The sequence below is a fragment of the Carlito syrichta genome, unplaced genomic scaffold (genome assembly GCF_000164805.1).
Source record: "Carlito syrichta isolate Samal-C Ts95f unplaced genomic scaffold, Tarsius_syrichta-2.0.1 Scaffold301536, whole genome shotgun sequence".
Classification (NCBI taxonomy): Eukaryota; Metazoa; Chordata; class Mammalia; order Primates; family Tarsiidae; genus Carlito; species Carlito syrichta.
This window is the reverse complement of record NW_007245632.1, coordinates 273469-295241: the sequence shown is the minus strand read 5'-3', so window position 1 is coordinate 295241 and position 21773 is coordinate 273469. Positions and strand designations below refer to the sequence as shown.

At 42.4% G+C, this 21773-nt stretch overlaps 1 pseudogene; it reads right to left on the bottom strand.

Moving 5' to 3' along the window:
• Nucleotides 1-6500: 6500 nt before the first annotated feature.
• LOC103257087 lies at nt 6501-7063 on the bottom strand (annotated as a pseudogene).
• Between the last annotated feature and the right edge of the window lie 14710 nt (nt 7064-21773).

Genomic DNA, 21773 nt, shown 5'->3' with positions numbered 1-21773 from the left:
AAATGCCTCTTGCCAAGTCAAAGAGGTCCACTAAAGGGCCGCATGCTTATGGGCACGGGAATACGACATTCTGGAAAAGGCCGAACTATAGAGACAGCAGAAAGAGCAGCGACGGGCAGGGTTCTGGGAGGGCGCAGGAGGAGATGAACTGACAGAACAGGGCTCTCTAGGAAAATGCAGTCATTCTTTAGGATCCAATAATGGTGGAAATACGACCTTACGTTTGTCAAAGTCCACTGGATATTCAATATATAGCATATATCCTAACTAACACTATAAGTTCTGGTTAGTAATAATGCATCAATACTGCACTAATTAAATTATTAATAACAACTGCAACATACATACCACACTAACGAGAGATTTAAATAATAGTGGAAGCTGGCCGGGTGCGGTGGCTCAAGCCTGTAATCCCAGCACTTTGGGAGTCCGAGGCAAGAGGATTGCCTGAACCCAGGGGGTCGAGACCAGCCTGGGCAACTTGGTGAGACCTCGCCTCTGCAATCAAGAATCAAAAAACTACCTGGGTGTGGTGGCGCGTGCCTGTAGTTCCAGCTACTCGGAAGGCTGAGGTGGAAGGATCGCCTGAGCCCAGCAGGTCGAGGCTGCGGTGGCTGCGAGCATGCCACTGCCCTCCAGCCTGGGCGACGGAGTGAGACTCCGACTCAAAAAAAAATACAAAATAATAATAATAATAATAATAGTGGTAGCTGTGTGGAGTGAGGGGAAGAGGGAGAATTTGGGAACTCTATTTTCTATTCAATTTTTCTGGAAACCTAAAACTTCTCTGAAAAATAAAGTCTGTTAACTTTTTTAACGCCGCCCTCGCCACCAGGAAAAAGAGCTGAGTCCTGCATCGCAGAATCAACTAGTACATGGCTGTGCCCACTGTAAGCCACATAACAACTCTGTGGTACAGGCAGCTCTGAGAGAAACTATAACTGAATCACTGTCAATAAGCTGTTAAGACATTCCTTTCTAGTTGGAAACCACAGTGTTTATGATTAAGAAAGGTGACATACATCTTACCGTGTCCTCCATGACTGCCTGCGGACATGGAGGGGCAGAATCATTCTGGCTTCAACTCATCCTCAAGCAGCTTTAACCACACTGGACAACACTGGTTGTAAATATTTACTGAAAAGTCCTAGAATGAAAGGTGGCTCAAACTGGCTCACAAGAAAAAAAGTACAGCAAACCTGCATTCGATATAACGATAATTGTAAAATGTTCACAAAACACACAAAAATCAATATAATTGCTTCACAGGTTGAATGTTGAATCATCTAATTTATATGGAGCATTTAGGGTTTTCTAATGTTTACAGAATATAAAATAGCTTATGGCATAGTTTAACAGATGGAACGTTGGTCATTTCAAAGTTCAGTCTCTGACAGAAACATGCAACCTAGCCAATGCTGCCTCCAGCTTATAATCGCTTTTGTTCTTGAGAAAGTCTGGAAATAGAATTGTCATGAATGTTTGCTTGCATGTCTAACGCAACTAGATCTCAGCTTCTGGAAGCGAGTAGTTTCTGGGCTCCCCTGTCTCTACTTGGCTTTGGCCTGTTTTTGCAGCAGGGATGTGCAGGTTGAATGGTGGTTCCCTCGCAAGCCCGTGGCTCCAGACTTCATATTTGCCCTGGCTTCAAATGTATTTACTGACCAGCACTCAGTTTGGGGCATCCTGGCATTTCTCGGCCAGTGACATGGCAGTGCCGTTCACTCATGCCACATCTTCACGCCTCACCTCCTGTTGCTTGACCACCTGTGAACAGCGAGTGAGTCTTCGCTGGGTGATGGCTTTGTGAAGAGAAATGAACGGTTTACCTGATGATCATGACCATCTACTAGGCCGTACGTTTTCCCCTCATAAGTGATTTTGCTACGCTTTGCTACCCTTATGCTGAATTTTTCATGAGCTGGCATCTGTTTATAACGTCAACTAACATTTCTTTATGAAATGAGACCTTGAGAGATGAGACCAGGAAAGCCGGGTGTTTACAAAGACACGTTACATTTCAGAATGGGGACCTCTGTGCCTGAATGATAAAGGGTCTCCAGAGGATTCAGAATAACTCACTGTTTTCAAACCTTTCATTTGGACGATCACAGGCTACTCAGCATATAGTTCATCGGTTGCACACTTCTCGGAAGACCAGTTTCTGCTTGATGCTTTGAAAGACGGGCATCCCGGGAACTGAGTACTCATCTAAGGATCCTCCATAAGTTGCATCTGAAGGACTGAGCACTACAATCTTCTGGTTAAAAACTGAGCTTCAGCTCCTAGGAAGCAAGCTCAGTGCCTCTCTTTGGGAATACCAAAGGCATAAGAGAATATTTTACTCACTGAGTGATTACTACTGAGGAAATGGAAGATTAACTGGGAAAACGATCCAAAGCACAGAATTTTAAATAATTATCTTATAAAACAATACCCCCAATGCTCTATTTCTGAGAAAGTTTTAATAGGGTGAAATACTTTTGAAAGTACTTGTGAGTGACTATGCGTAATATATTTCAAATAATCTGAAATTAAACATTGCAAATTATTTGTAAAACACACAACCTAAAATACATTTTAACTTTCAGTAGCTTAGTAAGAGCAACATGGAGGTAAAGTTATATTTGGTTCTGTTTTGACGGATGATAATCATTCTGGCTTCTTTCATTTTAAAAAACAAGGAATGTAGTGGAACTCAAGCTATTGTACTGCAACTGAGTTATGACTGAAGTGTGAAGATAAGAAGAAAACAGATAATGTCTTATTTAAATTTGTACCACCAGGCAGTTTCTCTTGCCCATGCCAGCTCTGGCATGTTTCCCTGTCTTTATTCTTTCTCTAATAAGCTTTGTTTAAACACACACACACACACACACACACACACACACACACACACACATCTTTAAAATAAAATTTAAAACACAGAAATAAATAAATAATTAAATTTGTGCCACCAATGCCTAGCATGGTGTTTGGCGTATATCGAGCACTCAACTAACTGCTACATGAATATTTAGCAACTGCAAATAAATAGATATGTACAATTTTTCCATTATCGATGGAAAAGTGAAACGATAACAAGAATAAGATTACGGCAAGACTTAGTCCAAAGTGGACTGAACTTCAGTAAAAGTGAAGTTTAGTACACATAATACTGCAGGTCACAAAGTAAAAATAGAGTCTTGCTTTTTGCAAACATTTTGGCGTTTAGCTTAGAAAACTAGTAATACAAGAAATTCGTATCACGTTTTATAATTTAGTATAATCTGCTCTTCTCTCCTGGGATTTGGCTATTCATATTTTTATTTTGCTTATTTTATTTAATCGGAGGATGGCATGGATTCCCCCAAAATGTGCAAGGCACTCTCATCTTAAGTGCAAAGCATGATTTTTTAACACACATATATGGGCCTGAGTAAAAATCAAGCTACAAAATACTTCCAGAAGGCAACGAGCTTTCCACGATTCCTACACAATCATTGTTGGTTAGCGTGGCCTGTTGCTGAACTTTCACAGACAGAATCACTTCTGCACACTGTCTCTAAGTCTCGTCCGCACGACTGCATGAACCGGAGTCGATCCTTTCGTGCTGCCACCCAGCACTTAATCCATTCATCTGTTCACGGGCCATCTGGCTGTTTGCAGCTCTGTGCTTTATGACCAAAACTACTGTGGACGTTGTGTGCCTATATCTTTGCTGATGTACGGATTCATTTGCCTTTTGTACGTAGCTACGAGTGAAATTGTTTAGCCACTGGTTACACATACGTGTAAGCAGAAAATGCTAGCCAACTTCCCGGAGTGGTAACACGATTTTGCCCTCCATAGGCAACGTGTGTTTCACGTATGCCCTATGCTTGTCAACACTTCATATTGTCAGTCTTTTTTATTTTCACCATCTGGTGGATAGGATGTGGTATTTCCCTGTGGATTATCTCCGTTCCAAAAATAAGGAAACTAAATTCAGATCAATGACATGCCTTTCCCATAATTGCATACGTAGTAGAAGCTAAGACCTCCATCTTGGTTTCTGATTCTATACGCATTGCTTTGCTTTGCCTATTACTCGTTGGTGCTTTCCTTTCCTTCCTTTTCTTCTGTCTTGTCTTTATAACTCTCATTTTGAAAAACTTCTAACATGCAGAAAAGGAGAAAAAAGAGTATAAGAATTAACCATATACCCATAACTTGGATTTAACAATATGTTGCCACATTTACTTTGTGTAGTTTTTGTTGTTAAATTTAAAAGTAAAAGTGGCCAAGCGCAGTGGCTCACACTTATAATCCCAGCACTCGGGAAGGCCGAGGTGAGAGGATTGCCTGAGTCCACAGGTTTGAGACCAGCCTGGGCAAGTTCACGAGACCTCATCTCTACAATAAATCAAGAAATTAGCTGGGCATGGTGGTGTGTGCCTATAGTTCCACCTACTTGAAAGGCTGAGGCGGAAGCATCGCCGGAGCCCAGCAGGTCGAGGCTGTGGTGGCTGGGAGCGGCCCCTGCACTCCAATCTGGGCGGCGGAGTGAAACTCCAACTCAAAAAAGATAATAAATAAATAAAAGTAAATTATAGAGATTATGATATTTCACCTTAAATTTATTATAATATTTGCTTATACAAAATGAAAAAACATCAAGTTATGCAATAAACGCTATATTCCTAATACTGAAACACACAACCTTTAATCATATTTCTCTAGTTATTATAAGTATGTTTTTACAGCTGTTTTGCTCACAGTACAAATCCATCAAAAATCACACATTCAGTTTGCTACCACTTAGAGATACTTTCAACAATTCAGATGCAAGTTTTATTATTTTATTATCATCTTCTCCATCATTGTTGCTAAGTGGTAAAGTGTTATATTAAGCCTACATAAAGATTTTTCTCTTCGTAATCCCCTTTCAAAGTCTAAGTATTAAAGAACATGGCACAGATAAATGTTCTAGTAAGCATTTATTTGACATTTATTAAAACTTGCAATGTGTCAGACACTGGGTACAGTACAAGATAGTGGATACTGCATCAACATACCAAATACTTTATCTTTAAAAAAAAAATCCAGAGGTGCTCAGGTCAAATACCATGAAAGTTTCAAGTGATATTGGTCAAATGAATTCGTGAATTGAAGAACTGATCTTGCTCTTTGCTCTCTAAAAGGGTAACTATTAACTGTCTGTCTTTTTTCTCACTTATGCTTTCCATTCTCAGTAGGAACTATTAACCTGTATTGGTTTTTATTACTAATGGGTGGAACACCAGATGAAAAAGTCTGCATTCATTTTGAATAGAACATCAATGAACCATTCACACTGTTCTCAGTGCAAAATTGCATTAAATTTTTCTGGTTGCTCCAATTAAAATTTGAGCTTGTTTAAATATTTATGGCTTATCTAAAGCAAATATATGCAATAAAATATGCTGTATTTTTTGGGTCACTGAGTATACTGGAAAGAATGGCCCAAATGCTCATCAAATATCACGAGGCTAATCAGTTTGTTTGAGGCCGTTGGTATTTTTAACCCTCACTAGTTTTAAGACTACTGACTACCATATATTACTGCTCAGTTATTTTGAGGTTCTTGAGATGTGCACAATTCTTACCTTGAAATGAAATTAAAGAAAAAATCAAGTATTCCCATCTGTTGGATAGGTGTCTTCTGAATGAAAGACAAAAATAAAGACGGTGTCTTTTTTTTTTTCAACTTTTTTTTTGGGGGGGGGGTCGAAGTCTCACTCTGTCACTCGACCTGCTGGGCTCCGGCGATCCTTCCGCTTCAGCCTTCCAAGTAGCTGGGTCAACAGGCATGTGCTACCATGCCCGGCTAATTTTTTGATTTATTGTAGAGACGAGGTCTCGCCATGTTGCCCAGGTGGGTCTCGAACCCGTGGGCTCAGGCAATCCACTCGGATCAGCCTCCCAAAGTGCTGGGATTTCAGGTTGAGCCACCGAGTCTGGCCCTTTTTAACTTTTTAAATCATAGATTTATTTTTTTTTTCTTAATATGCAAGGTCTGAAAATATATAACATCAAGACAGTCTGATAATGACTTTTTATGCTTTCCAGTTCTGCCAACACTCCAGTAATGCATCCTTGATAGCAATGCTATCCCTGGACTGGGGTGGGGCGTGGCAGATGGAGGGGAGGGGCACCTTTCTGAGGCAGCTGAATTCGGTGGGGGGCTCATAGCTCAATGTGAGCTGAGTTACAACTAGAAAATAGTCATGGGAAGAAACGTCTACCACAGACACCTTTCCTCACTTCTGAATTATTCTGTTTCTTCCCAGAGTCCTTTCTCTACGTCTAGTTCCTGAATAACCCCTCATCCTACATGCCCATTTGTTTTGCTTCCTTTTCTCCATTTTGTCCCAATGGCACAGCATAAGAGGCTGTGTGCTTCAGTAGACTACCTAAATTTGGGGACAAAGAAAATTAAAACAGGATCAGTGATAAAGGCTCACCAGATGTAAGAGTGAGTGTTCTAAAAATATAAGGGATTAATCATTAGTTGTCCAAAAGCACTCTTTGTTTCTTGTCCAAGTTGATGATGACTCTTCCCCTACTTCCTTTTTCCATACGGGCACCTTGGCTTTTAAAGTATCCATGGCATCAGCGTCAAGAGACGCAGCCCTGTGGGCTGAGGACACAGCAATGATTATGCTTGCTTCTGACACTGGAGCCAAGCCAAGTCTATGGAACAATGCTATGTGTCTGGCCATTTCTGCCTCACGTCACCGCAAACCTTTCTGACTTCATTTTCTGCCATGGGTAGATAGGCTTTATATTCGAAGCGAATCACTTTTTTCCCTCCAAAATTATTTCTTGTAGCTCTTGCAAACAGGGACACTGCACCACAGAGTGGAGAAATCAGCAACTGTGGGACTTCATCTACTGAAAGTTTCTCGGCAGTGAATTTTGTCGTATCTTTAGATTCCTCTTCAACTTCCTCCATATCCTTCCTAGACAGCTCAGAAGCACCACCCTCCACTAATGGGGAGGGGGTAATCGCAATTGTGTCTCCCCGGCTGAAGCAAGAGGAGCTGATCTCCAAGCTCCACATGTTCTCGACTGACTGCAAACATCACCTGACAGCTCACAGCGGCCCATCCAGGATGCCGAGTCTCCATCTCCTTCCGCAGCTGCAATGCTTTTATTTCTTGTGGCACAGAAGGGGTCTCTGAACGAACTCCGGCTATTCCGGCACTTTTGGCAAAAGACAGTACTTCAGCCTGGCACTGCGGCCCCATCCCGCCCGGGACGTCCTGACCGAATCACAGCCGGAGAGTCCGGGACGCCCCATGGTTTCTTCACAAGAAGCAACTGCTCGTGGCCAATTTGATCTTCCTGTGACTCCATGGCTGACAAGTATCAGCAGTCTCGGTGTTCTCGATCTTGGCTCTTTTCTAGACTCTTTACCAGAAGCAGCACAGGGACTACCTTTCCATACACAGGAGGTGAGTGTTCAGTCGAGGGTCGTCAGGAAAGTGGGCCTTGACTCCCCCAGGGCTGGTTCCATACTTGGCAGGAACATGAGGAATGCCACTCAGACCCATGCTGGAAATTGTTTCAAAGTCGAAGACTTTGCAGAGGCAACTGTTTTGCCCGTAAGAGTCATTGATTCTCCCCTGATGCTCAATAGGTTGGTGAGAATATTTTCCGGGGTGGGGGGTATGTCAGGATATGACCTTTATTGAGCTTATCTACTGGAGTGAAATTAATGCCTGTACACACAAAATATTTATCACTATGGTTCCTGCATAACAAAGTCCTAGATTTTTTTAAACAATTCAGTTGAAACCCATGGCTTCAGGATCAATAGCTTTTGTGAAGCCCCCGTAATAACACTTTACTATGTTTAGACCAAAATGCATAAATCTGGTTGGTTGGAAAGCTTCCAACTTGCCAAAATAAAATTTTTAAAAAATTGTAAGTAAAAATAAAGTCCTCTGAACTCCACATTGAACAGCTGCTATCATAGCTGCTATCCAGTGGAGTCTTGAACTGTTGATTTGGGTAACAAGGGTCCAGTCACCTCTTTCCTCCTGATCAGTTTCGAGGATGAGAGGAATTACATGCCACCGGCCGTCATTGTCCCCCACAGGAGAGCACAGTTCTTCCTCTCAACGAACAGCAAGAATCCAGAGAGCGGGGGCAACACTGATTGTGCAGGTGGTGCCGCCGGACGGTTTCCCTCCTGTCCTGGTCCATGGGGGCGAGGGCCCCACGAGGCCTGGGCAACCCCGAGGACAGTGTTGCCGCACTTCATGACCCTCCCACCCAGGTTTCCGGTCCGTGCGTGGCCTGGGAGGTTGCCTGGGGCATGGGGCTGGAGGTGGGGGTGTGCCCTGGGACCCCCACTTCTCGCACCAGTGGACTTCCCACGACGCTGTCCTCGATCGTGGAATTTCTGCCGATGGCGAGCACAGGGCAACGCTCTGCGTCATGGCGTTTGTGCCCGAGGATGCTTTGGGTGGGAGACGCCCCGTGTCTCGACAAGGATGTGTGGGAAAGTAGGGAGTCGAGGCGTAAAAAGCAGGTTGTTCTAAGATGTTCTGAACATCCCCAACTCTTTGCTGATGTCGTAACTGACACAAGATGGTAGCGCACATTGTCAAACACTATGAAACGGGCTGCTACAGAAGGAGGGAGTGAGAAGCAGCATGTCGGCTTTTGAAGCAGTCTCACACACACCTGAAGGTGGCCCAGAATCTCTTTAAGAAGCTAACTGGCGGAAGGTGAAGCTGAAGCGGTAGGCGCGAGGGTTCAACGAAAATTGCAGGGACTTCTGGTAAAAATCTCTGAATTCAGTTGGAGGAGAGTAAGAAGAGCATAAGAAATAAAAGTAAAACAGCATCATGAAACTAGGAAGCACAGCAGTGCAGGGCTGGGAGCACCGACTTGCACAAATATTCGAGTGAGAAACAAAATGATTTTAGGTGGAGACGGCCGTGCAGTTTTGGGGTTCTCACAACAGGTGTCTGTCTAATAACACCCATATTTACACAGCAAGACTGATTCTAAGGCCCACATCCTTCCTGCCACTCCTTCCAGCCTGTTTAAATGTTTAACAGTGTGTGCTAACCATTTCATCTCAATTATGACATCAGCGACAGTTGAAGATTTTCAGAACGTCCTAAAACAATCTGCTTTTTATATATCATTCCAAAGGACCTTTTTAATATTCTTAATTGTAGCCAAAACATGACATATTTCCACTTTGGTCAATATTACAGTTAAACTATATGAAAACAGGAAAATAACTAACAAGACTTTTTTTTTTTAAGACAGGGTCTTACTTTATTGCCTAGGTTAGAGTACAGTGGCATGGTCTTAGTTTAATGCAGCCTCAAACAAGTGAGGCTCTCACCTCAGCCCCAAGTAACTAGGACTTCAGGTGTGTGCCATCATGATCGGCTAACTTTTAAATTTTCTGTGGATATGGTGTGTGGTCTTGCTATGTTGCCCAGGCTGGTGGTGAACTCCTGGCCTCAAGGGATCTTTCCAAAGTGTTGGGGTTACAGGTATGAGCCACTGCGAGCAGCCAAGACTTTGTTTCTTGAGTTTCAGCTGTCTTCACATCTTCTTTAGCTTTTTAAAATTTAAAATCTATGATAATGATTCATTAAAAAACACACTTAAAGTTTGTAAGACTTATTCATGCAGGCAGCTTTATTTTGCAAAAACAGAGATTGGTAACATACAACCACTTAGAAATGCAGATTTCCACAGAGCTCGCATAGAGCCCTAGACAGACTCAAGATTTCTGGGACATACTCTGACTAGAATGAGAATCTCAAGCTCCTTAAGAAGCTCCAACCTTCTGCTAAAAGATAGTATTTATATTCTCTCGGCTTGTCTCAATTATTCTGAGAACTCTGGCTGAAGTATTTATCAGCTCATTCCATTGTCTTATCACACACAGTGACGTTATGAAGACATGTGCTGTCCATCTGATTCTTCCTTTGAAGATGTGCTGCTCTTTCTGGAGTCTTAGAAATTTCCCCATTTGCTATAGTACTGCACTTCATTGCAACATGTCTATAACATGAGGCTTTCTTATCTCTCCTCTTTAACACTCTGCCTTGTTCATCTGAGGCCATTTGTCGTTCGTTAACTCTGCGATGTCTATCTCCATTATGTTTCCAACGTTCACTCCTCTTTGTTTTCATATTTCTCCTACAACTTATGCCAGCTGTATCACGCTATGTATATTTCTAAAATCTGTGTGTTTTTCCTTTTTATTTTTTTAGATTGGAAATTATGGTTTATTTACAAAGTAGATTAGAGAGAAAGAGAGTAAAGGGGGATCCACCTTACTCAGATGGGGGTGGGGGATGAGAGTTTACAGAGACGCATGGCCCAACTCTTTTCTTTTTAAAAAATTTTTCTAATTGCACTATGCTTTGTTTTGAGAGAGTTCCTTGGACTTGGATTCCCACTCATTATTTTTCAGCCTTATCCATTCTACTTCTTATTTCATCTGTTGCATTATTTGTTTCAACTACTATAGTTTTTATACCTAATATTTCTAACTTGCTTGTTCTTAACATTTAATCTTATATTGATATATCTCCCTCTGGGAGATAGAAAGTAGATTGAACCACCAAGCATGAGAGTAGCCTGAAGCATAATCTGGCTTGCAGCAGCAATGAAAAACAGACCAGAGAAATGTCTGAGGATTTACCCTTGCCTCTCCTTCCTCAGGTCTGAAATTATGCCTATGTCCTTGCTAAGGAAACTAGGGAGCCCAACAATATGTTGGCAAAGGACCCATGAGAACAATACAAAGGCTGTGCAAAAATTCCATTGGGGTGAGTGTTGGTGAAAACACCCACCTTAACTGGCTGCCCAGGCAGTCACTCTTCTGCTCCCCATCAGTCAACTCCCAGGACTCTTAATTCAGTCCAGAAGGACAACCTCCATCAGATGAAAGGTGCTTGCCGTACAGAGCTACCTAGAGGGCGGACACATGGCACAGATTTCCCATTGTCTTAGGGAACCTGGTGCCTTCTGTGATGATGGCTCTCATCTCCTTCATCCTGGATCTCACTAGGGGTAAGTAATACAGTTAAGAGTAGATTACTCTTTAAATTTAACATAAAGACAGCGAGGATGATCAACAAAGTCAAAAGCTGGTTCTTCAGATTTTCATTTGGAGGACTAGGGTATGAATTAACAAGCTGATTCTAAAATTTGTACTTAAATTTTTTTGAACAAAACTAAAAATATCCACAAAACTCTTGAAGAACAAAGTGAGTTCACCGAAAGTCTGGATCAAAAGCAATTGATCTAAAGATCAATTAAAAGAAAGATCGGATAAAAAGTAAGACTCGCACATATATTCTCTACAAGAAACCCACATCGAATACAAAGCATAGGTAGGTTAAAAGTAAAAGGATAAATAAGATGTACTATGCAAACGCCGATCGAAGGGGAGTTTGTGTACTTGTATTAATAAAAGACAAAGTAGAATTGAGAACAAAGGTGGTAATCAGGAATAAGGAGGGATACTACACACTCATAATGAGGCCAATTCACCAAGAATATGGAACATCCTAAATGCATACGCATCTAACATCAGAGCTTCAGAATGAATGAAGCAAAAACGGAACTGAAAACAGAAATAGACAATCTATAATTACAGTTGTAGTTTTGTATTACTTTATCTCAGAAACAGAACAAGTAGACAGAAAATCAGTTCATACATACAGGTGGGGAGCCCCCCAAATGGAATTTACTTATTTAAAATTGTGTGTTTATTCTTACATGATTAAACTTCAGTCACCAGGGCACTCTCCACTTAGCACAATACACCTATCGAGACACTTCCCACTGCTCAAAACAGTCTTTGAACTTGTTGGTTTTTATTTCTTTTCGTGGTTCTGCCATCTTTTCGTTTCATCTCTTCCACATGGGCAAAATGGTCACTTTTGAGGACGTTTCATCCAGAGAAACAGCAACAACAACACAGTCACTTGAGGCAAGACGGGTGAACAGGGAGGGGGGCACCGGCACCATGCTGTTTGGGGTCAAAAACTTCTGAATGCTCAGCACAGTGCGGGCAGGTGCACAGGTCAATCACCCATCACGAAATGGGCAAACATGTTGAAAGAATCTCCAAAAAATACTCCACTGAAGCCGAAGGCAACGTCAGCATCTGGGATTCTCAAAAGTCATTTTGTTTTTCTTTTTTTTCCGTCATTGGGCACTTTGCTGATAGCACACATTTTATTGCTGTTGATGTCTGACTATACTCCCTTGTGTTTTGGAATCTACAGAGACAACATGTCATTTAGTTCTGTTGACTTGTTGTCTGTCTCTTTCTTTGCTACGTCACTTTCTTTGACTTTGTCGGGGGCTTGGGGAATGTGCCCCACTGTGCCGTCCACTGCAGTGGCAGTCTTGCTCCGACTCCCTTTTCGACTTCTTCTTGACTCTGTTCTGCTGAACTGCATTTTTCCAGAAACACGCCCACTGCATTCTGTCGAGAAACATCATACACACACAGACACAACAATGCTAGCTGGTATGCTGACACTGATGGATTCCTAGAACACTTACCAGGAGGGAGAAAGGCTCCCCTGTACCACAAGGGGACCACCCTCCAAAAGATGCTTCCGGCTTTTTTTGTCCCCCCCCCCACAAAAGACAGGCACAAAACTACGCACCAACCCAATTAATGTTTATAGGATACTCCTCCCAGCAAAATCAGAACACACAACCTTAAGCAGTGCATCCATCGCCAAGAGAGCCCATACGCTAGGCCTGGAGAAAGGCAGAACAGACCCTAAGTGACGAATGCACAGAAAAGGTGTTCTCTGATCACAGTGGAATTAAGCTGGAAGTCCGTAACAGAAGGCTATTAGGAAGATCTCCAAAGCAAATTTCAAATTAAATACATAATTCCAATCAGCTCAAGAGTCCAAGAGGAAATCAGAAAATATTCTCTTTTCAGTACGTTTGAGTTCCTTGTTACAGAGTGGGCAAAAGATATGAACAGACACTTCTCAGAGGAAGACATTCGAGCATCCAACAGATACATGTAAAAAGGCTCAGCCTCACTAGTCATCAAAGAAATGCAAATTAAAACCACACTGAGACACCACCTAACTGCAGTCAGGATGGTCACCATCAATAACTCAAAAAACAACAGATGCCAGAGAGGGTGTGGCAAAAAGGGAATACTTGTATATTGTTGGTGGGAGTGTCAAGTAATACAACTTCTGTGGAAAACAATATGACGATTCCTAAAAGATCTAACAACAATCTCCCATACCACCCCACAGTCCCCCTACTGGGAATATATCACAAGATAATAAAAAAGATACCTGCATACTCATGTTTACTGCAGCACTATTCACAATAGTAAAAACATGGAACCAACCAGGCTGCCCATCAAAAGAGGGCTGAATAAAAAAAAAATTTGGTACATATACATAGTAGAATATTACATAGCCATAAAGAAGGACATAATTATGAATTCTGCAGCAACTTGGATGGACTTTGAGTCTATAATACTGAGTGATCTGTCACAGAAACAAAGAACCAAGTATCACGTGTTCTCACTCATAGGCAGACCTTGAACAACTCTTGTAATACTATAAGAAAGGAATTGGCAGCAGTGGGAAACTGCCAGGGAAAAGGGAGACAAACCTCATCAACAAGGGTACCTGCACAATGAACATTTGCATACCTAACCCTGAATTGCAGCCTGTGTACTTAAAATAAAAAATAAATATTAATTCTATTTCTGGAACTAGGTTGTGATTACATGGAATTTCATGTTGTGAAAATTCACCAGCTACACATTTTGTGTACTTCTCTGTATGTGTATTATGTTTCGCAACATAATGAAATAAAAAATGAAGTGGACGAATTTCTAGAAACATGCGATTCAGCAGAACAGTCAAGAAGAACTCGAAAGGGAAGTTGGAGCAAGACTGCCACTGCAGTGGACGGCACAGATGGATAAATTCCACAAGCCCCCAACAAAGTCAGAGAAAGGGACATAGCAGAGAAAAAGACAGACGATGTTTCAGCAAAACCAAATGACATGCTATCTCTGTGGATTCCAAACAGCAACATTCGAACATCAACAGCAATAAAATGTGTGCTATCAGCAAAGTGCCCGACTATGGAAGAAAAGCAAAAGCAAAACGATTTTTGAGAATCCTAGATGCTGAACTGTTGGCACGCATTCAACTCTGAGGCTGGGTCCTTATTCCACACACCTCGGCAGGCCCGTCTGAGAAGAACAGACAAATCTAGAGACAGCTTAAAAGAGTGAGGGGAATGCTGAATTCAGGTGGTGCTAAGGTGAGAGGACCCCATGAACTTTGGAAACGAACAAAAGCTCTTTCAGCCTGGAATGAGCAAGACGGGGATGGCGGTGGCTAAGAAGAAGGGATGGTACAGATGCAAATCGGGGAAGGGAGACACATCTCATGCGTCATGTTTTCAACACTTGACAAGAAGCACAGAAGAGGGAGCACTAGAGCCCCCTGCTAGGAGAGTCTCCTGACCCATCCTTCCCATGGTTCAGGAAGAGCCACCATGTTTATATAGTACTCCAACAGCAGGACAGGGTGGCTGTCGAATCCCCAACAAAGCAGCGTAACTAAGTTATGTTGACCCTCTCTTCTAAGAAGGCCGGAGAAGTCTTTATCAAACTAAGGCTTTTATTAAGTGTTCATTCATTGTGTTAAGATGACGCTTTGTGTGGCGCTTATTAGCACCCACTGTTCCCAAGTTAGGGTTAAAAAATAATTTTATGCCCGTATAACAATCATAACATACATAAAACTCAGAGAGGTGGAATTTTTGCTGGGTGGTTTCTTGTAGTTAAAACGCATCGCTGGGTCAATAAAATATCTTAAAACATTTAAAGAAACTCTCAGTAATAGCAGAGAAGATAGAAGATGCTTCACGGTGATGGATGACAACATAAACCCAGATCTATTAAATGCAGGGGCCTGCATCATTAACGTCAGTGATTATTTCCAGCAGTGACCGCCCAGAGGAAAAGTGGCCCGTGCCGCTGTAGAAAACAACATAGCAATAGCTTTTGGCCATTGGACAGATTTACAGTTCTACAAAACCTCATTAGTTTGGGCTTTCCTGTTCTTTCCTCAAACGCCTATGGTGAGTGTAATGAAATTGGACTCAACCCCCGAAAGAAAGAGGCACATGCTTTTCTGAGTGGCCGTTATGGGCAGGGTTCAGGTTCTGGAGGAACAGGAGGGCCGCTGACGTTTCCAGCTGGGATCCGAGTTCCCACTCTCTCCAGCTCGAGTTCTGAAATGGTTCTCTTCAGCATTTTACTTTCCTCTTCAACTTCACTAGTTGGTGCCTCTTTACTGCACACAAAAGACCGTTTGTGTCTGTTAATGGTGCAAATATCAGTCTGTCTGGTGTAACTGCGGGAATGTATGTCACCGCTAGATAATTTCTTTTCAAAACAGAAGTTTGAGATAATTATGCGAACTCAGACATTAAAAATATGGACAGCACTGGGAGGCCGAGGAGGAGGGACTGCTTGGGTCCAGGAGTTCAAGACCAGCCTAGACAACAGAGCGAGAACTCATCTCTGCAAAAAATAAAAAAAGTTAGCTGGGCATGGTGGCACGTGTCTTGTCGTCCCAGCTACTTGGGAGGTTGAGTAGATCATAAGCCCAGAAGGCTGAGGCTTGGTGAGCCATGATCTGGGACACTGCACTCCAGCCTGGGCAACACAGTGAGACCCTGACTTAAAAAAAAAAAAAGTACTTTTAATAGCATCGACAGTGACATTTTCAACTGAGTAAAGGTGATTCCATGAAAACAAAACAACACATGAAAAACCAATGATAAAAATTCTTTTTTTCCTTTGTGTTTCAATAGCTTTGGGGTGTACAAATCGTTTGGGTCTGGTCTTTAGGTGTGCCCACCACCTCCGTCTCCAACGGTAAAAACTCTGAAATAAACCGGGCTCAGTGGCTCAGCCTGTCATCCCGCGCCTTGGGAGGCTGAGGTGAGTGGATTGCCTGAGCCCGCGGGTTCCAGACCCGCCTGGGCAACTTGGCGAGACCTCATCTCTACAATAAATCAAAAAATCAGCAGGGCGTGGGAGTGGACGCCGGGCGTGGTAGCTACTTGGAAGGCTGAGGCGGAAGGATCGCCAGAGCCCGGCAGGTCGAGGCTGCGGGGGCCGGGAGCGGCCACTGCGCTCCAGTCTGGGCGACGGAGTGAGACTCCGACTCAAAAAAAAAAACAACAACTCTGAAATAAAAACTCACTGCTACACAGTTTTTGGTGATTTATTCCATTGCTCTTTGTAACTTTTTTTTTTACGTTTTACTTATCTCAATTCAAACTTCCTTTGAGACAGGAAAAGGGAAACTTTCTATTTCAAACAAGAAACACAGATGGACAATCTTCTGGCTTGTACTCTGGGGCAGTCTCTCCGTCCATCTCCTCACCTCCACTCCGCCCCCTCTAAACTGGCCACCACCTGTGACAGCTTCCTGTCCTCATTATCATCTTCTTTCCGAAATCTCATCTAAGTAATAGCAAATGTGTTAAAAAATTCATAACAGAACTGAGGCCTGAAGCTGGGGACATCAGAGGACCAAAATCAGAATGAATAACGCAAGGTGGAATGAACTGTCAACAGACGACCCAGGGTTGGAGGTAAATCCTGGGTAGACAAAGAAAGACATTAGTCCTGGTGCAGCAATCAGGTATGGACGATAGGTAAGGGAAATGCGATGGAAGTCAAGGCTGAGTACCTTCTAAAAACCTGGAACATCGACCCTAGAAGAGTGAGTGCCCCGGCCTTGGAGTCCGGGGCATGTGGGTGGATACAGCCAACCTACCTGCTTGGTGTGTACACACACATAAAGGATGCCTGTCTTTAGTCTGCCTGTGGGCAAGCTGAACGCAGCTTTGTTGAATGCATTACTAAATGAATGCAGAAAGTTTCCTTCTGGTCTACACCAGCCATGAGAAAAATCAATGGCCTAAATTGCGATCCTGGCCGCACTGAGCTCCAGCCCACCTTCAGTTGACTCGGCAGTGATCTTTTCAGCTGAAGAGGAGAGGTGATTCCATTACAATGAGACAAAACATGATCAATCCAATGATAAAATTCTGAAATAATTCCCTACTGACACCTTGTTTGATGTGAATGCCATTGTCGCTCATGTTCTCTTTGCTCTTTTTTTTTTCTTTTGAGTTGGAGTCTCACTCTGTTGCCCAGACTGGAGTGCAGGGGCCGCTCCCGGCCACCGCAGCCTCGACCTGTGGGGCTCCGGCGATCCTTCTGCCTCTGCCTTCCGAGCAGCCGGAACTACAGGCATGCGCCACCACGCCCGGCTGATTTTTTGATTTATCGTCGAGATGAGGTCTCGCCAAGTTGCCCAGGCGGGTCTCGAACCCGTGGGCTCAGGCACTCCACTCACCTCAGCCTCCCAAAGGCGCGGGATGACAGGCTGAGCCACCGAGCCCGGCTTGCTCTTCTTTTTAATGAAGTAAAATATATTACTACCCTGGACGGCCTTCAGAACATAGAAATGCCATGAAAGGAAAAGAGAAGATCGTATTTTCATATGTAAGAGTCATTGGTATACCGGAGCACAGAGCAGTCATGGAAGCTGCTTTTGTGTGCGGGACCACACACCGATTTGTCTTAACCTCAGAGGTTGCCCTTTTGGAAAGTATTGGCGCTGAGGACATAGAATATGCACCTCTCCACTTTCTTCATTGTAAACTTGTCACGGACTTGACCCAGCAATGCAGAAAAGCACTAACGGAACAGCCATTGACTACGCTGCACATCACCTATTCATTACGACAATGAAAGCGCCTCTCTTGACGGAAGCTGCTGAAGACCCCCAACAAGTCTCAACCGCTCGTCTCCAGCCAGGGTCGCCGCTGGTTTTTACTGTTAGCCAGCAAGCTACGTGTGAAGCTGACAGGAGAACTGCCGAATGGGTTGCTTGGCATCTTCTGGGAGAAGCAGGAGTTCTGCTCTTGTTAAGGGACTCTTTGGAGGTGAGCATTCCTCAGCATGCTAACGTGATCTTCAAAAGAGCAGAAAAGGACCAGATAAATGAATTAACTTCTCCAAGGCCCAGTCTTCTCGCTCACAATTGCAAAACAGTCACGAAGCCAGCGCTTCTAACGTACGAGAAAGTTTGTGAGACCAGTGGGAAAATACTTTGAAAACTCCAGCACTGTTTCAGATACATGGCAGTACCGGGGCAAGTGTGCTCTGCTCCACGACCAGGTAATAGAAAGGGTACACGTAGCACCTTTTGAAACCAATTTTCTCTAGTAGATCAAGAACCTTAAATACGAAACTATTATGTTTGTTACTGGGAAATAGGCTTTCTAGAAGTATTATATTTCATGTTGGTTTGCCAGTTTTGATGTCTGAAATAGTTAAAATGTCTGAGAAATAATTTTGTATAGTGCGAGGCAAGGTAAGTTTATGTATTAGTTATCTCCCTATATAGATGTTCCGTAAAGGACAGAATAAACTTTTCTATGAGTTTCTTTAAAAAAAAAAAAAATTCATGGTTACAACAAGAGAGAAACTCTAATTCCCCCAACCCCTCACATGAGGCTTCAAAAGCTAGAAGGAAAAAAATCCCCAGGGACTTTTTCCATGGGTTCAAACGATCTCAGCTCTTAGTATCAATTCACTCTTGCCTCACAGCTCTCACTGCCCGGCCTCAGCCATTACTGCATTAGCAGTTTATGACTCCTCAACCTCTGCTTCTAATGATTCAGTGATGTAAGTGTTATCATCCCTAGTCCAATTTATCTCCTGGGAGCCAGAGCTCCTTCCACCTCAACACAGACATTCCTCTCTGTGGGACACTGATTTCAATCAACCTTAGATAAGTGGATTTTTAAGCGATAAAGCTTTTCTGTTCTGCTCGAAGCAACTGTATTTGCCCAAGGATCAGGCTGAGGAGCTCTTCGCGAGACACATTCCTGCCATCCGTGGGTAGACTTACTCTGAAGCAACGCCCTTGAAACCTGAGCTGTGTTTTGCCTTCCTTCTCCACCAGAGTAAGGGTACTCTGTCCTGGCTATGGCCAGCCTTTATTACCTAAGTCTCTTAATCCTGATATTTGCACACACAATAATCAACTGTGGCCTTTCCTCCCTTGTCTCTTCCCAGTTGTCCAGGCAATCTTATGCACAAGGAATCCAATGACCTGTTAAGATGACCCAGCGTTTTTGAAAGGGTCCTCTAAGGATAAATTAAGTTGTCATTATTACCACTGTATATTTAGGAGTTTTTAATCTAAGTTACAGGCTAGCTATACTGTTGTGTTAATCACTAGATTTGAGCAACTTGATTACGTTTTACTCTTTAAAAGCAATGCTATAGAATGTTGTGAATATAAAGTTGTTAGACTGGCTTATTCACGTGAAGAGATCAGCCCTCTCTTTTTAATCATACCATGTTATTTTTACCTCATACTCTTCACTGTCTTTGTTTGCTTTTACGTACTTTTTTTCTCACTGTGTTCCAAAGGTTAAGATTTGTCAAGTCAAGATGACCTTATGATGTTCTCAGTGAACTGAGCATAGCAAATCAAAACAGGAACTTTTACAGTTTAAAAGTTGCAAGAATTTCTGTGATAAAGAAACTTGAGCCAAAAAAATAATGAGTTGATGCTGTGAATTTTGTGTTTCTTGACATTTCTACTCCACTGCTAGAGACTTTTTCTCTTTCCTATTTTTGTGTTTCCTTCCATGCATATCAGAATCCCTAGTTTGTCCTTTATTTTTTTCCTTTGTCCTCAAATAACAATTTGTGATACACACACAGATTTTGAAGAACAAAAATAGTCTCATACACATACTCTTGTTCCTTGGTTTTTGCATTCAAACCCAACTTTACAGGAATCCCACGAAGCGGGATAAGTCATTTATTCTAGAGGATGCACCATGGTTGAGCCAACCCTTCTACTGATGGGCATCTACTTGGTTTTCAGTTTTTCATCATTACAAACAATGCAGCCACAAATACCCTGCACCAATCTCTTCCTTGCAAGTGCCTTTATTTCTGTGGGAATCAACTCGCAGGGGAAGGATTGCTGACTTTAAAGGTGTACGTATTTTTAATTTTGATACTGACAGATTGTTTGCCAGCACTTTGCTTCCCTGCCAACCATACATAAAAGTATTGCTCTAAAGGTTTCCCTTAAAGTACAAAATTTAAATTTTCTGAGTAAATTTCAAATGTCCAATGTTTTAAAAGGATGAATTATGACTGATAATGTTGTTTTCCATGAAGAAATACAAATTTTGTGACTCCAAGCACTGTTGTTTCTCTTAATTTTCACCCTCAGCTGTATTAGCAGTTCTGCCATCTAAAAAAAAAAAAAAGAAAATAACATAAACTTCTGTCTATGTTATTCTGGTCTTCCCTACTATTATCCTGAGAACTTACTACCATCAAAACTCAATGCACTGCCGAGGTTACTGTAATATTTTCAAATATTCAGGTAAAGAACTGCTCCCCTCTCTACCTCTTTGCTAAAGATATCTTTACTGTTGATTAGTTTTCTTTAAACTCAAACTAGAGAATGGGAGTAAGATGAAGCTCCGTGGTATTTCAGCCACAACAAACTCTCCATATAAGGGATTCTAATGGGTTAAGAGTTGACATCCAAAGGCAAAATGCTTGAGGACGATCTTTCTTAATACCTGGGTGTCACTTGCAAAGTGTCAAACATCCAAAGTACTGGTAATTATTATTATGGAGTGGATTCAGAAAGTTCTCAAATTTGTTTCAGGAAGCTCTCTGTAGAAAGCGAGGAATCCCACGAAGCGGGATAAGTCATTTATTCTAGAGGATGCACCATGGTTGAGCCAGCCCTTCTACTGATGGGCATCTACTTGGTTTTCAGTTTTTCATCATTACAAACAATGCAGCCATAAATACCCTGTGCCAATCTCTTCCTTGCAAGTGCCTTTATGTAGAAAGAGAGTAGCTCAGGACTACCATATCCTCACAAATAACGTTTTCTTTTTAAAACCAGGGTGTCCATGTGCATTTGTACATTAGCTGAAGTTTCCACGAGTGACACAATAAAAGTCTCATCTGCATCAGTATTCCACGTTCCATGCAACTCTTACCAAGGTTCTTTTTAATGAGGAAGGCAAAGGCAATTCACGGCGAAGTACCTAGTATGCGCACAGCCCTTACTGTTATATACTCTCATGTAATAAAGTTATTTTGAAAATGCCAGTGAAATCTGGGAAGATCATCTGAAAATTTTATCAGCCATCTGTGCCTCACTGTAAATTAAGCTTCAGGATTGTGGCACAGAATACCAGAAGCAGTAGTTAGGCTAGGATGATCCCAAGAGGTCACGTGGATCAGTAACACTGTTTTACATCAGAAGAAATGGCGGCCTACATACTTTCTGGTGCCGAAATGAGTGAGTTGGTCATGCTATTAAGACTGGAATATATGTTTATGGACATCCTCAGCGTTCTTTATTGCACTGTGTAATAGGATTGACTTTGAAAGGAGATTAAACTTAAGTAAAAGAGTTAGACTATGGAAAATAGAACAGGATGTGTTGTCAGCAGAACAGAAAGAATCAAATCAAATGGTTCCCTAAGGAAAATTGATGACCAAGAAAGAAGGGTGGGTGTGGGAGAAGGGGTACTGATAACAAAGCCCTGACAACAGCTTTGCCAGAGCCAGGGCTGCAGCCAGACAGCACCCTAAAGCAGCGTTGAGCCGACTGTCAAGATCCCCG